This window comes from Fukomys damarensis, unplaced genomic scaffold (assembly GCF_012274545.1).
Source record: "Fukomys damarensis isolate Sample0158 unplaced genomic scaffold, DMR_v1.0_HiC HiC_scaffold_31, whole genome shotgun sequence".
NCBI lineage: Eukaryota > Metazoa > Chordata > Mammalia > Rodentia > Bathyergidae > Fukomys > Fukomys damarensis.
In genome coordinates, this window is record NW_022900943.1 from 8,534,919 (window position 1) to 8,552,744 (window position 17,826).

The 17,826-nt window shown below is 36.8% G+C and overlaps 1 pseudogene; it reads left to right on the forward strand.

Moving 5' to 3' along the window:
- The first annotated feature begins 15,762 nt into the window (after window positions 1-15,762).
- LOC104866813 lies at window positions 15,763-17,406 on the forward strand (annotated as a pseudogene).
- Window positions 17,407-17,826: the final 420 nt, after the last annotated feature.

Here is a 17,826-nt window from a genome sequence, read left to right on the forward strand (position 1 = left end):
TCTGTATACATATACAGTATGACTTTTTCATTGAGAAAGATATAAATAATCTCTTTTTTTACTAATTCACTTTGCCAATGCTTATGTTTATGTCCTGGAATGCCAAATGGATTTTTTAAAAAAATGTTCATGTGGATGTGTCTGCATTTTTGTTTTAGTCTTTACAGTAAGATAGTTGTCTTTTCACTTAGTTAAATGTATGTTTATTTGTGTTTAAACCACAGGAAAGGTCATAGAGAAAACATTGACAGTTGGAGATACTCAAACAAAACATCACATTATGTCCCTAGTAAGTTCAAAGAATTTCACATCTCAAGTGACAATCATTCCAGTAGCAGTGAAAAATGTCACTTCTGTTTGCCTAAAAAAATGTCAACAGTGTGAATGAGAAGGGGGTATGTAAAAAGAAAAGAATCGGCATACATATAGTGTTTACACTGTGCTACTTGTTTTGACATGTAAGTTAATTTAGTTATTTAAATCTCAAACCCAAATCTATCAGTTGCTTATAAAACTTTCATACTCAAAGAGTGGTCTTTAGCCCAATAGCTCCCTTGGGAGTTTGTTAAGATTGTAGAGGCTCTGGGTGCATTCAGGATCCTCTGTTTCATAACCTGCATTTTAATAAGATTCACAAGTAGTTTTATAAAGATGAAAGTTTGAGAATAAATAAATAAGGAAAACTGGAAATCAGCAGTTTCTTAATACTGTCATTGAAAATACATACAAAATAAACACCATTCTCTAGGCCTAAGTGACACTGAAATTCTGAAATCAACATACTCTCTGATGTAAACATTAGGGTTCTGTGGCTTTCCATTAAGAACTTACTATTTGCTCATCACTGTTCTTGGTTCTAAAGGTTCAGTGCTGAACTCAACAGGCAAAGTCTTTGCTCAAGAGTTATCGCTCAGATACATTCTGAGCTAAGGGAAATTACTTAAGAGAGCCAATTTAAAGAAGTAGAATCTCTAGATGTTTAGAATTTTCCATGAAAAAAAAATCATGTATTCATTTGTTGTACAGCTTTGCTTAGATATTGCATTGCTGCATGACTGCCTTCTTCACTTGCTTAAATTTTGTTGGCTCAAATCCCGGCTCCTGGAACTTGAGGAAAAACATTCTACCTTCTTTTTCTCAGATTCTTCATCTGATAACTGGAAGAAATAATAGTATCTTCACTGGGATTGGTGCAAAGTCTCCAGGAAACGGGTGGCAAAACATACACACCGAATAGGTGTTAGAAAGGATTATTTGTGCTGTTTCTTTGGTTAATGAAAACGCACTAGTGGTACATTTCTCTGGAGGACAAAGGGAGTGGGAGCGGGCAAGGAGAAGTATCAAGATTTCAGCTGCCCCACACATGTGCTGGAGACCCCCCGTGAATGTCAACATTGCGTGTCATGGACATGAGCTACAAATAATGATGACGATGATAATGCGAATGGGGAAAAGGGGTCCAGAGGCAGAGGGAGGGAAATGGATGGGGAAGAGGAGAGCAAGATCCAAGGTGTGTTAATTCCATGCTCCGCCTCCCTGTGATGAATGCAAGCTTCATACGCATATTAAAAAAGCAAAATAAAAAGAAATAGAAACCGAGAAAATTGAGCTTCGGGTTATGTGGAAGAGGCTGTGACGAAAGCATCCGTCAGAGGTTCTGCAACATTTCTATCATTTACACTTTAGGAGATGCTGCCTTGGTGTTGCTTCGCTGGAGAAGAGATTCTCCAGGTTGTATTCTAGACTTAGCTAGGAAGGGCGGAGGCAAGAAATTACAGAATTCTTATGTATGTCCTGATTGTGCCTATCCCAGATGGTTGGTGGGGGCTGTCCCCTTCACAGAGAAAATGTATACTTCTTGAATTGTTACTGACCCTCGCCGATGCTCCCAAGATCTTTTCCTTTAATTTCAGCTCCTCGTGTGGTAAAAGTTGCCAGCACACGAGTGGAAAATTGATTCTGGCCAATGGTGGCTCCTCTCTAACCTTTCCTTGTGTTTTGGTGAAAGTGGTCACTTTTTTTTTTTTCTCTGAAGTGCTACAGTAGAATTAAAACCTGGAATGAATGATGAAACCATATAAGCAATCCCATAATGTTTTCTTTCTGGTGAGTCTATGCATCAGACTTTTTGTCTTGTTCAAGTGAAGTGTCTATACTTACTTTCCACACATTTTGAATATTTGTCCATGAGGTACATACAGTTGAAATCAAGATCTCAAAAAGTAACATAAGTCAAATGCATGTGTACTTAAGCACAGCTGTGCTTAAACTTGCCAGGGTCCGGGCTTGGTCTTGTGCTATCAGCTCCTGCTTGCCCACAGTGGCCCTCAAAATAGGGCGATTTGTATTAGACCTGGAACCTTCCTACATCTGAGTAGAACCTCTGCAGTCCAAAGAGGCTGTGAGACTTCAGGATTATTTCAATTCTTCACCCTCCTTATGAGCATATGTTGGTGACCACAGGACACCGCATAATGACGGATTCTAGGGCGGACTGGAAGCACATAGGAGAATCCACCCGCACTCTGTCCAGCAGGAGAGAGGGAGAGTTTTAAGAAGGTAAAGGTATACCACTCTTGTCAATTTCATTCATTTTGAAAGATTTAAAAAAATAAATTTCATAAGCATTTAATTATATTTAGTGTATTAAACTAAAATGCATTTAATTTTAATTTGCAATAAAGCAGATCATACAACATGTCATATGAAGACAAGCATTAGGGCCTTCAGTGTTAAGAATATAAGAGAGACCAGACGCCAGAATGTTCGCACACCCACTCTCCACCATTTTCTTGGCTGATCATAGCAAGGAAGAAGGTAACGCTGGCCTTGCAGTCAAATCGCTTACAGGCTCACTGACAATTCTGCGTTTTCCCAATGCTGTCTTGGCAGCGTGAAAGGAATTAGCATGACAAGAAAGAAAACATGAGATGCCACACGGGCTAACGATGCCGAAGACCACCTCGTGTCTAGAGATGACAAGCAGAGCTGTGGTGTTTTTAGCTGAGTAGAATGAATGGAGTAACAAAGAAGACCAATTCTGTGTAATTGTGGTGGATTTTGTGAACTACTTGAAAGAACCTCTCCAAATGTCACTAACGATTCAGGACCCTTGTATTTTACAGAAAAAAACACAAGACAAGGTTGGTGACAGAACTTTCTCTGAGTCACTGACATCTTAGGGACTCAATCAAGACCTACAGTTCTGTTTCTTTATCCCTGCCTTGTTCATTTTAACATGTACCTCACAAAAGGGAATCTTTATCTGCACTTTCATTTGGATAAATTATGACTATAATTAAATAGAACTCTATGCATAATAGTATAGGTATTTCTGTGAATAAAAGCATGTGAATTAATAAATCTGGAAAGGCATGAGAAATTGTACACCTCTGGCTAGTATTTGGCTAAAGATTAGGTACAGGTGGTCAACTGCAACTTTTGAAAAAATATATGCAACTCTCCCTGTAATTCAGCTGATCATTCAAATAGCATGTAATACCCTGATTTGGAGATTCTATGGCAGTTATAATTACAACTCCGTCTTAAAACCATATCATTATCCATTCAGTTAATAGCCTGCATTGACAAAAAAATAATAGTATCCCCCAGTGTATGATGAAATTGTTAAGCAGAACAACTTATGCAAATTTTTGATAGAGTTAATATATGTTAAGTATGTTTAATTACACTGCAAAATTTAGTTTGCTTCGGTGCACACAATTATTTTTAATTATGAAAACAGATAGTTTGGAGATTTATGTTCAACCCATTATACTGCTGGTGAGTACTGCTTTCTTACAAAAATAAAACAGATTAATAATGTGTGTCAAAATCTTTTTCTGTATATTTTAATATCATTCTGTGATATTTAAAAACAACCAAATGATTTCTGGGTCTTATTTAAAACATGTACTTCTTTACCAACAGATTATGAGAAAAACAACAGATGAAAGAGTTTAAAGATATAATAATGTTTATCTCTGTGGAGAAAAAATGGGAAAATAAGGAAAATAAGGGCAGCAAGCTTTACTTTTGTTATGAGCTCTTTTTCATTCTTGGTTTTTTAAAATGTAGTACTGAGGATTGAACCCCAGGCTTTTCCATTGAGCTACATCTCCAGCCCATTATTTTAATTTTTTTAAATTTTGAGAAAGGGTCATGCTACATCAACCTGATTACATGTGCTGAACTTGAACTGGAGATCCTTCTATCTCAACCTCCTAGAGTGTTGGGATTATAGGCAGGAACCACCACACTCACTGTAATTTTTAACCATATACTGTTATATCTGACTCTGATTAAATTTCAATGTAAAAAAGCACACACACCCTCGTTTATATACACACAGTGTTCACTCATAATTGTTCCATTTCTACAATCCTGTTTATTATGTTCATTTCTACTGATAGGACGGCTGACCAAAGAATGTGTGAGTTTTAATGACAATTGTTATGATGTGATATGAATAGTTCTTACAATTTTCAAATTTTAGGCAAAAAATACCCCCTTTGTACAGCTACTATTTTTTGATATCATGATATTAAATACTAGATTTAGAACGTAGACACACACAAAGACAATGTTATCTGTCTTAACCGAACGTATATTGATGATACCATTAATCATGGGATTTTCATGCTAAAATACGAGTTTACACATGAGCTCGGCATCTGTTTACTATGTGGAAAGCCCTGAACTTTGGAGATACCAATTTTTAATACAATGGTTATACAGAAACCCACATACCACAGGGTACAAAACGTGGCAAGTACTGAAGGTCAAAATACACATACTTTTAGTGAACCACTTTATTTAATGAAACTATTCTACAAATCAATAAATGAACACTTCTATGAAACGTGAAATACAATAATGTTTTTCTGGAAAATTTCAGAATGAGTGTTTGTGTATGTGTGTGTGTGTGTGTGTGTGTGTGTGTGTGTGTTGTTAGGACCATAAATACTTTATGAATGGTGGAATATAGTAATAAAATTAAATACAAGCTGTTTTGCATCACTGTAAATTCTTTTTCACCTGGAATGGCATTTTGACCATGATCCTAAGGAATACAGATCTTTCAAATCCATCCGCATACTTTGGAGAAGTTTTATCCTAAAAAGTGTGCCAAACTCAAGAAAACATAAGTCTAATCTAAATGTCAAAATACTTTAAAATTGATTTATTTATTAATAAAATTATTATATAAGATGAAGATTATAAAATGATAAAATTAGCATATTATTTTTTCTATCTGGATTTCTAAATACATGTACTATTCTTCACATTCATTCTACTTTTACTTTGCGTGATTCATGGTAGCTTTTCTGTTTGAATCATTTCTGAACAGAAATATCTTTTGATGAAGAGAAGCCTATGTTTATTCATTTTGTGGAATCTTATTATCTCACCATTCTTTTCTTGCTCTTTCCCATCCATTGCTTTATTCCATTTTATTGCTTTTTCTTCTGTAGTATTAGACATTGTGCGTAGGAGGGAAATGCTCGACTGCTGAGCTCTGTATCCATCCACGCTTGTGCATGGAACTTTTCTCGCTGAAGCCTCAAGTTCTGTAGTCAGGGTTGTGCACTGTACAGCACCAGGTAATGTGTTCTTGCTGTTACTCTGCCATTTGATCAACTTTGCCCTATCAGTGTGTTTTGCTGGGAAGTGGCCTTGTGAATGAGTTCCCTTCACGATTCTCTGTCATTATTACAGCTAAGCAATAAGAACTGGCCCTGACTAACGCAAAGGGTCCTCCGTCACTTCCTGGGCTTTGCCAGATTGCAAGGTATTTTAATGTCAAGAAACATTCTTTTCCTCTTGCATCCATTTAGTGTCCACCTTAGTACTTTGTGTACAGTGGCTATTTTTAAAATCATTTTAAAACAGTATCTTTTCTGCTGTCACAATATCATCTACAGATAGTGGCTAACATACTGTTGCAGTAATTACTATGTGCCAAACTCTAAGTAAAATGACATAACCTTTCTCAGCCTCATGATGTGTGTGTTAATTCTATCCTGATGGGATAAGAACTGGATGAGGTTAAATGTTTTACTCTGGGCCTCAGAGAATATAAGAGCAAAAGTTAGAACTGGGTCATTGGACACAAGAATTAATTCTATGTAATACTGCCACTGTTATTAAGGGATGTATGAGTTGTATGAAACAAAGTGGTTTGCTCTGGTAAAGAGTTGGCTTTATGTTGGTTAAATCAAACTCGAGAAAGAGAAATATGCATACATCGTGATGAATATTGTCAAAAGTTACTGGTAAACTGTTCAGGAGAGGGTTAAGAGCCTCCTACTTTATTAAGACTTTTTGATATTTTTTCTGTTGCTTTTAGTATACAAATGGTAATATACTATAGCAGTATATTTATATGATTTTAAAATAAATATACAAATATTGACAGCACCTGTACAGTTTTAAAAATATTTTTGAATACATGAGCCACAATGTTTGGAAATTGCAGTTTCAAATAAAATGCTCACAATTCAGAGACACATGAGAGATAAGGTAGAGAGACATGTGTTTATCATTTTCTGAGTCTACTGTCCTCACCTGTGCAATGGAACTAGAAATACCTATAATATCACACTGCTGATTCAATGAGTAAAACGTGCTTGTTTCTGATGTCTATATCTTTATGGAAGTACTAATTTCTCAGTTATACTCACCAGTCATATGACACAGTAAGAATCTGGTATGAAGCCTCATGGCAACATTTGTGTAGGGAATCTTCATGGCCCCTTCACGGAGAAGCCATAAGCCATGGCTAGAATGAAACAGAAAATTTCTTGGAGGCGAATCGTTGCTTAGAGACACTGTCTACACCTCTGTACTCTTTACTGCTCATATTTCCAAAGTGTATTAATAGGTTTTTAGGAAGCCACTCTTGCCTCTGGTCAGGCAGATGTGAACTTAGTTCAAACAAACAAATAGAGCTACAACACTTGAAAAGGAGTGAGGCAGTCTTTTTCTTTAAAGAACTCCCCTCAAATCCTGAAAAATCCATAAAAACGAAATGCAATGAATTAAAAATCTGACTGTCCCTAGATTTAGTGTAATTGTCTTACGTGTTTTTTATATATGTTTGGCCTATTCATCTGGCTGTCAATCTGTATGTATGATAATTAAATTTATAAGGATATGTCAAGTAAACATGAATCTGGTGCTGGCAAAAAAAAAAGGAGGGCTGATAGGGAAAGGACAGAGAGGAAGAATTGGAGTGTGTTTGACAGAACTGACATACATGTACTCATACTACAAACATGATCTCATAAAAATGAAATAGTTTTAAAAAATCTGTATACAGATGATAGATGTAGTAATTTTTCTAAAATTTTCCACATCCTTCTCAATATACTCCCATATCTACTTTTCTACCACTTTGTATTTTAGCTTAGTAAACATAATCATTAAATTTCTATTAGTGTTTTTAACCTAGATTTTTACCTGAAACCTGCAATATTTATTACAGAGAGTGTATCATAGAATGTTTTTTCCATTTATATATTTCCCATATTTAATGTATTGAAATACGGCCAAGTGTTTCAAATTGTGGACTCTAGAACAGCAGCTGAATAAGCTATTTATTGCTAGCAAAATACCCGATAGTAAAATCTGTTTTAAAAACTATACCATTTTACATTATTTGACCAAAGAAAGCATTTTGGATTCACCTTAATTGATAGTATTACAAGGAAACACATTTCACTAAATATTCTGGAAAATATTTCTCCTTTATGAGACTGTATAGAATTCAAATTTGATGATTTAGAAATGCCAAAGTAGGAATAAAAACCTTGTACAACCTTAATTTTCTGAAATAGCTTGATTTTTGCCAAAATAAAATGTCACAACAGAAATACATAATCATATATAATTCTAAAATTATTGTTTCTTTGATTACTCACCTAAGAGAAATAATATATCTCTATGCCTTGTATAAGGAAATGAGCATCTTTATAGAGCAAGCAATCGGTCTTCGTGTAGATGGGTGAAGTGGCCTCAGAATACGCGTGGGTGTCAGTGGCAGGGCGGTGGGCACAGGCAGGCCTGACATGTGACGTGCACAGCGCACATCGTTCCCCTGTCTCTTCCCCTTTCCAGAACTATCTGATACATTTCTCATCTCGCAGTAGAAGCAGCACAGGATGGAGGGCACAGAGGGGCCATTGTATCACCCACTGGCAGCTCGTAGTGCCTCAGTGTCCTTGTATGAGGCTTCCCAAAATTATGAAATAGCAGGCACTTTACATCATCTTTCCAGTACAAGCCGGATGCAAAACAATTGCTCAGCCAAGGACAATCACTGTTCTTCTGAATGTGAAGCTGAGGAACAAAGAACTCAGAGAAGAGTCTCTAGGAACAAATCCTCAGAAGAGGCAGGCATCAAACGTGGCTGCGGTTTTGTTTTTTGTTTTGTTGTGTTTTGTTTTGTTTTTGTTTTTGTTTTGTTTTTTTCTTATTTTGGTACCGGGGATTGAACCCCGATCCTTGCACTTGCAAGCCAGGCCACCGAACCGCTGAGGTAAATCCCCAGCCCAACTTTAAGAGTTTTGACCTAATGTGAGTGGTATGTTCACTTCGTGTATACTCAGACAGTTTATAGTTACAAATCATTTGACCCTTCCTCAGGGGGATGAGATAATATAGTTTGGAAGTGCAGTCGACATCGCAGGGTGAACCCACCAGGAGAATCCTAATGGCTTCTTTATTTTAGTAGTTATTGGTTATATGTGGGTGGTAACTGTACGATGCAATATAGAAATGGATTTAACACGTCACATTTTCTGAGAAAAGATTCTAATTTCCTTTGGCGGGGGGATGAGTTTAAAAGTCATGACTTGGGTTTGAGTGGTGCTTTGAGACAGGGGGTTTCATAAACTTCAGATCCACTGTAAAAAGTTTGCTCTCATGCTGTGAGTGGCTAGGTCTTAACTTCTAAAGACCAGAAAGTTCTCTGGAGTCTCTAAGGTTTTATTTAAGAGGCCCTGTGTTACCGATTCGAGAATGCTTACCCTGAAGACTTTACTCACGTGCCCTTTGCCTTCCACATCCGCTCTTCTCCCAAGCAGAGATTGGCAGGATCGATGAGAGAGGTTGTTGTATTGTTGAGAATAAAAGATATCAGAATTTAAATAGGATTTATTATAAAGATGCAAACAAAGTACTCAGTTAATATTGACTGGAGGGCACTGCTGGAAGGCAGCTGTGCTCACCGCTGTACCCCCGAAGCTTGCTGGAATGCGCTGTTGGGAAGTAAATGAACTCGGATAGTCCGGTGCCTGCAAAAGGAGAAACCTTAGGTTAGCTCTCATTACCATAGACCACTGATGCTCGTTCTCTGGAGAGGAGGCGCAATGTGCAAACCTTAGGGCCTCTTCCGCAGAATCGGGGTGTGAACAGATCCAGCTCTCCAATATGGTTTTATGGAAGAAATTATTTCACATATAAGCCTAATGTAACTGAGCACGTTAGTCATGTTGTAAAATTAAATACTTTATTTGGGATTCAGGTGAACTATCTGATGGATTATTTGACAATTAAATTTCCTGATGGGCCGGGGATTTAGCTCAGCGGTTCGGTGGCCTGCCTTACAAGCGCAAGGACCTGAGTTCAATCCCCGGTACAAAAAAAACAAAAAATTTCCTGGTGATTGTAAGGGTCTTATTAAAGGCAAATTACCATGTGTAGCCTGCTTCGCATACATACCCCGTGGGGCTTATCGATTTCATGGGGATTTCACTCAATTACAGCCTGTTGAAAATAAGTGATTCTTATGATTTATGATAACAAAAGCCACCTACATATATTGCAGCTTTAAGGATCAGAGTGAATATTATACAAGATGAGCAGAAACAATTGTGTTAATATAGATTTCTCTGGATAAAATCCTGTTCAAAATATCTGCTTTGTAAACTTGCTACCTTCCTTAAGTCGCTCTCATAACATATTGCTTTTAAATACAGTATTATAGAGTGTCTAGGTAGAGTAATGGAATGACAGGAGATTCATTATTCAGTAATCAAACACAAATAGATTATAAGAAAGATTTATGTCTAGCATCTCAAAATGCTTGAACAAGCAATGCATAAAATTGCAAGAGCTGTTGAAATTACACATAGCACACGTATACAGCTATTACTTCTTGTGATCCATATTTCATTACTTCACACTTACAGATAAGACAATTGTCTGTTTGATATGCAGCACCTCATGTGATCTGTCTACAGAAGTGATGTAAAATTCCTACTTTAATAGCAATAAATCATGTTAATTCAACTCTCACCAAATGAACTCTGTACAAAAGACAGAAGAAGAACAGTAATGAGAACAGTTGAAACAAACTATGGAGAGTCATCATCTTCCCAGCTGAAGTGATGGGTCAGGTACTTCCAGCCATGAACCAAGGACTCCCATAGCAGGAGTGTTTGTATAATGACAATGCGTTTTTCATAGTAAAACAGGATAAAGCAATTTCTTTTCTTAGAAATTCACTTAGCATAACTCATTTTCAAAAAAGAGGTGAAAATGGACCACTTGCCAAAGGTTATAAGATAAAATAGTTTGTATCAGAACTTTAAGCCAAATCTATTCGGGCAACTTTCCACCTTCTTCTATTTCAAAAGTCAAGCTTTGTAGGGTAAAGATCACCTCTGAGTGCCTCCAAAATGAATTAATATCTTTACTTAACACACTCAAATTTCAGTCTCTCTCTTACAGCCTACATTTTCTAAAGATGCAGCTGACACGGCTGTACAGTTTTCCATTTGCTGCCCTTCTGTAACCAAATACCACTTAGGGCCTGAACATAGCTCTATATTCTCTGTTTATTGGCATTTTCCTGGGTTCTGAGGAATCTTTATTCCTCATAAAGCTGAGGAAATTAGTAAACATAGACAAAAGCTAGCTATTCTTTTCTTGAAAAAAATTAAAACAAGATTTTAGGAAACATCAGTATCACAAAGGTGTTAGAATTCAAAGTAGAGCGATACTGACCTCTATTTGCCCAATATTCTTTCTTGGATAAATCACAGATTTTGATCCTTCTCTTAAAGTTATGGAGCAAGGGTCCCAGCTGCAATTAAATCTAACCTGGCTATTCAGCCATCTGTAATGACTTTATGGCTCAGAAAAATATTTTCCTAGTGAATAAGAGGTTCTACTTGAACAAATCCATTCAACATCTTACAGAGAGAGTATGTGTGTGGCTCTTAATCTTCATCAGAGTGTAATTGGGCACTGAAAGAAACAGATTGGGTATTGTCAGCCCTGTGATAGTCACCGCAGATAGCCGGGAAAAGATGTGATTCATTGATTTTAATCATGTTCGGTTCTTCATCAATTCTGTATTCCAATAAATAAAGGGCAACAAGAATTTAGATAATCCACAATAGCAGATGTTTCAATATAATTTACAACTGGGACTGCACTGCATTTTTTCTTCAATGCATTTGTCACAGCTGTCTATTAAGGTTTAATGCCTCATGCTCTATATTTCTTCAACGCTGTAATTATACAGAGATTTTATGTATGGCGACTTCTCCTTTCCGTGCCAGCCTCATAAACCTTATTTTATGCATGCCAACTCAGCAGTCACCCTTTTGAACGAAGCCTTGACTCCTTTCTCTGAGATTACTTCCACCTCTGCTTTTCTGTTCTCCGCATCCCTTCCTTTCCATGCCAACTCCCAGCATCTTTAAAATCCAAGGAATTTTAACTTCTCTCCAGCTTATCTGCGAACTCCATGAGGTGAAACATCTTCTCACCTTGTTCTCAATTTTATCCCTCCATACTTGGGACTTAGTTAGAACGTCCTATGTGCACAATAGAAATTAGTTCAATGAATGAACTAGGGGTGAATACACAGAACTGTTTAAGCCTAATTACAGTTTTGAGATTGATTGGAAGTTTGTATTATCCTCTCATAGACTGTGTTACTTTAGACCCTGTCGGCAGATGGCCCAACCAACCACTAAGCAGCATCCAGATTTGGCACAGTACTTATCTTTAACACTTTTGTTTCTTCATCTGTAAAGTAGAAATACTGACAATAAAGAATATATATATATATATATATTTTTTTTTTTCACATTGTAGTGAAGATTAAACCACAATAAAAAACGCTTAGTATGAGGATTGGAGGAACTGCTCCAATGTTTTAGCTTTTACAGAATGCGTTATTTTTTAAATATGTGAATGGAGACCTAGAAAATGAAAGGAAGCACCACAAATGATTTGATGTAAGACACATATGTACAATGAGGGCAGCGTTTTAGATGACAGATTTGCTGAGCATCCCTACTTCCAGTACAAATTGCCTTGCACCCAGAGGTTTCCTTAGTCCACTTGCCTGTGTCTAGAGTAGAACACCTCAAAACTGATAAAGCTTTAACGGTGCATCTTTGCTGTGGCATAATCTGAGGGGCTGAGGGAACTAGCACGTGTGGTATTCACACCCGTGTGTTGCCACCGTGTACTAATACGTAAAGGGTGGTCTGATTTATCCTGTCACGTAGCCTTTCGTACCCCATGAACTGGAATTTTTCACAAGCTGGTTTCACTCATTCTCTTGCCTTCACAAGCAAGGCTAACTTTTCTCCTTTCATTACTTTAATGTAAAAGGGCTTGAATGTTGAGTTTCTATGTAGTAAAATTAATCTAAAAATTGTCTGATCTTGCCAGGGTAAATTTTTATTTTTTATTTTGTGCCATCTAAATCACATCCTCTATTTTTTTCTTTACTGTCCAAGTTCTTTTCATATTAAAATCTATAATTTCATTTTGTACAAGTGAATGAAGCCTATGAAATAGTTTTTCCTTAAGGAACTAATAGCTGTTAACTATATCAAAATATGCTAAAAGTTAAGAAAGGATTTCAATGAATAATTTTTCGGTGGAAATACACAGCCATTAAACACACATAAAGATGCTCATATCTTTAGTCTTCAGAGAAATGCAGATCAAAACTCTAAGGAGATGCCATTTCAGTCTTGCTAAAGTGGTTATAATGCTTGAAAAAGGCATGACTTCTGAAGATGTGAAGGAGTAGGCATTTTCATGTTTTGCTGATGGAACATAAAGGATGCATTCACGTTTAGAAGACAGACTGGCAGTTGCTCTAAGCGTTAAACATCAAGTCACCACGTGACCCTGCCTTATGGAAATGTGTGGCCAAAAGGTTCAATGGATAATGACCTTAGTTTCTTCTGAAACCTGCATTTCCTTTTTTTTCCACATAACGTGACTTATTCACAGAATTTAGGAATTAGAAATCTGGACAACTCTGGAGGTCAATTCTGCTTACCTTAGATAACTATTTTATTCATTTCAGAAATATTATTTTAAAGTTAAGCTTTACATATACTACAAAATGAAAATGACCATTTCATGTATTTAAGTGCAGATTAATGTTATTTATTTATTTATTTGTTGTTTATTTATTTTTGGTACTGGAGATCAAACTTGGATCCTTGTGCTTGCGAGGCAGGCAACAGCACCACTGAGCTAAATCCCCAGCCCCTGATTAATTTTAAATTAATTAAAATGAGACCCAAAAATACTGAGACATGGAAGCAAATCCACAATATATCAAAGTTTATATATATGTGTGTGTGTGTGTGTGTGTGTATCCATATGTGTTTGCAATATTTTCCTTTAGTAATTTATTTATTTAGAAATAATGGTTGTAATATACTCTAAAATAGTAAACATATATATTTAGCTTTTTCCTCATTAAGTTTATTACTACATTTTAGGTCTACAGTAGAATTACAATGATCATTGGGATCTTGTACCTTTACAGGACTTATATTGGTGATACATACCATGGAGGGGGCACTGCTTTAGCATTTATATGTGTACGTGCCATCCTTGTTTGAAATCATGGCAACTCTAATTTTCACTTTCAGACACTTATCTGACACTTATGTTCCCTAAAAGTAAAGTTATGCTCTCAAAAGTAAAGAAAAGCGGATCATTGGCTTGTGTGGATGGAGATTTTAGATAGTGTATTCTTAAAAGCTTTTAATATTACATCATAAAAAGCAATCTGTGGGAAAAGTACCTTCAGGAAAAACAAAATAGGTGTGTAGAAGCAGAGTTGATTCTAGACCAGCCCTTTTGGAAGGCAGGGGCTGACAAAGGAGAACAGACAGCGATAAAGAAGAAAGAGAATGGAGAGCTGTGTGTGTGTGTGTGTGTGTGTGTGTGTGTGTGTGTGTGTGTGTCTGGGCTGCGCATGGGGAATGGAAGAATGTCTGGGAGGAGAAACTGTACCACTTTATTGCATGATCTCAGACTAACTGACAGTAGTGCGGGTGGACCGGCCAAGATCAGGCAGAACTGTGACGGTGCGGACCAGGCTGTGGCAGGGTGCCGCTTTGTGGAGTCGCTGTGGACTCCCATGACCTCCTGCTCTCTGCCTCAGGCCTGTGCCCTGCTTCTGCCTGTTTATTCAGTGAGGGTAACATAAGCATGCTTCTTCCTGCTTTCCTGTTCAACTGCGAACTTATGATTCGCAGCTTAAAAATGTCTCTTTGTAGAATATTTCTCAACCTATGTATGATGATATATTCTATTTTTCTAAACCCAAATATATTTCTGTTTTGTTTTGTTTTGTTGGTTCTGGGGTACGAACTTGGCACCCTGCGCTTGCAAGGCAGGCATCAGAACCACTGAGCTAAATCCCCAGCCTCCAAATATATTTCTGATACTACTCGCGGTTTAGAATAAACAATTTTACAAAACTGCAGAATAAGTACAGCCCCTTATATTAGTTAATTCAATAGCTACTATGCCATACTTTATTTTTTATTTCCATTCTGTATTCCTTATACTTTATACGTGATTTTCAATGCTGAAACATTCTAGAAAAAGTAATTGATTGATTCTTTCATGAGTGCATTTCAAACCTGAACTGACTTCTTATAATGAAGGAGACATTGGGATAAATCTGGGGCCTATTAAGGTAAATAAGGCATATGTTTTACTTTCGGAGAGCACATGTTCTCATTATAGCTGGTGGTCCCACTAATAGGTAGGCAATTAGTTTTTGTTCTAAATCATTATTTCATGTACCCTTGCCAGTTTTGACATTGAAACGTATATATTAGCATTTTGATCATAGATCCTGTTTTAATCTTATAATTACTGTCTTTGTTTAATTTTAAATTATGTTTATATGTAATTGATTAAATTCGATGTATTATCACATGTCAAAGAGGTTTAAAATTAATATAAAATTATCAAAATATATTTCCATATATAATTTGATCAAAAATATAGACTGAGCATACATAATTTACAATGATTTTGAATTTATCCAGTAAATAGTCATTGAATAGTTCCTATAAAGTCTTATGCAATGGAGAGGGGGAATTCATAGTGTATGACAAGGATTATTCCCTTTTAGCTTCCGACTTCATAAAGCTTTCTTTCTAGGAGAAGTTGGAAGGGACATAAAGTAATAAAGGTAAAATGATGTTAGGGTAGCAGGATAAGTTTGATGGGACACTGTACGGTACTACAGTGAAATTGAAGTAAATCTGTAGTACAAATATGGGAAGACAGTCAAAAATGGAATGAAAGAAACGTTCTGTAATAAGGATTTGTTGGGTTTTGTACAAAAACGTATCTGTTGCATGTAGGAAATGTGGAGCATGGGTATTTAACTGGGGAAAAGCTTTATTTATTAAAAGGGCATTGTCTCAGAAGGCAGCAGCCACACCAGGGACTGAGGGGCTGGGGTGAACCACCTCCCTAGGAGAGGATTATGAAGGTGATGGCCTAGGAAACTCTGATGAGGTTGTGAAGAAACTTTGTCCAGTGCAGATTGTTCTTGCTCATGAAGATGATCATAACGTTGAGCTTGATGAAGAAGCTTTGGAGCCAATTTTGCTACAGGAGCACATATGAGATATTAACATACTTGTGGTATCTGTGGCAAGGAGCTTTGGGTAAGAGAAAATCGTTTCTACTGGACTTCATGCTTAAATACAGGTACGGCAAGGATTCTCAAAGTTGGACGGTGCAAACAATGAACCATTGACTGGCTATATGTGACATGGTGGTTGTGAGAGGGAAACAACAGGCATCCAAGTTGGGAATGGCGTATTTGTGATTGATGGACCTAATGCAACAAAAGTGGCTGTGCCGCTTATGAACACCCAAAGGGCCTTTGATACCCAGTCAACTATCAAAGACTGTGCAACAGATTTTGCTCTGAGCACTACGACTAGTTTGGTCCAGGTCTAGAGTTTGTCTCAGAATATTCAGGAAGATGATCTTCAACACTTGCAGTTATTTACAGAATAGGCAAGATGTGCCGTGGAAGATATCTATCAGAAACCATTTCAAACATTAATGTTTTTGACATTAATGTTTTTGAGTAGAGATTGGCATTATCCTTATGAAAATTCATGTAGTTTACAACGTGGAAAAGAAGAGATTGCAGGTAATACAAAAGCAAAATGAAGAGCTACAGAATGTAAGGAAGCACATTGTAATTGTTTCACCAACCTGAGTTGCTTCCTTTTGCCACATCCTGGTCTTAAAGTTGCAACTAATCCTGGTTTTGATGGGAGATTGAAAGATATTGATGAAGACTTTAAAGGAGATCTTCAAAATTTAGCTCCATGGCTGCTTGCCCCTGAAAATTTGATAGAAAAAGAGATAAGCGGATCTCAAGTCACTTGTAGAGATCTTGTAGAATATTTTAAGGCTTACAATAAATTTATCGAGGAGGGGAACTTCCAGATCCCACGTCCGTGCTGCAGGAAACAGCTGAAGCTAATAATCTTGCTACAGTAGCAAGAGCATGGGGTAGCTATTGCAGAAGTGTGACAGGTATGTGGTGGGGACAGGCCTTACATTGCACCTTCCGACCTGAAGTGAAAACACCTGGATCTGAAGGACGTGGCCGTTAGACAGTTTCGTTTGATGAAAAAAATGGGTGGAGCTGAGTTCTGCCATCATTATCAGGACCAGCTTGAAGCTGAAATTGAAGAAATCTGTGTACATTTTATAATGCACAATGGCAAAATATCTTTTGTGTTGCTCGTACCCCTGCCATGCTGTTTGTGGCTATGTTTGCAATGTATATTAATCTCAGGACTGACTGGCTTCTTTGGCCTAAACTCTATGGCTGCCTTGTATAAACTTATTGCACCGTTAACACTGACATTGCTTTGTTCTCATGCATACTTTAAATTTTCTGGGGAGTTCAGAGAAATTGGAACAATGATTGATCGGATTGCTGAAACACTATGGGAACAGGTATTGAAGCCCCTGGGTGATAATTTGAAGGAGGAAAACATAAGGCCATCTGTAGCAAACTCTATCAAAGCAGGTCTGACTGACCAGGACTCTCATCAAACCAGATTAAAGACAGACTGACAGTTCATCTCCTTATGGACTCCACTGTCTCGTTTTCATACTTGCTGTAAAATGAGAACTCAAATAAAAATAAACCGAAGTTTACAATAAAAAGCATTGTCTCTTTTGAGTAAATGCACTATTATGATTATTCTTTTATTTGTGTAAATTCATTCGATATCATATGAAATTTAAGGCATGTATATAGTATTTAATAATCTAAGGAGAGTCATTAAGATTTCCATCCCTTTAAATATTTAAAAATGTCAAAAAGGAGGCAACCCACTTTCGGGTCCTCCTTCTGTCTCTCTTAGACAAAAGCTATCTTCCTCTCAATAAATTTTCCTACTCTCAAAAAAATGTCAAAAAGAATAATTTTAAATATTTTTGAGATAAAATGTGATATTGCAATATATGTATATGGTGATATGTACTGATCAA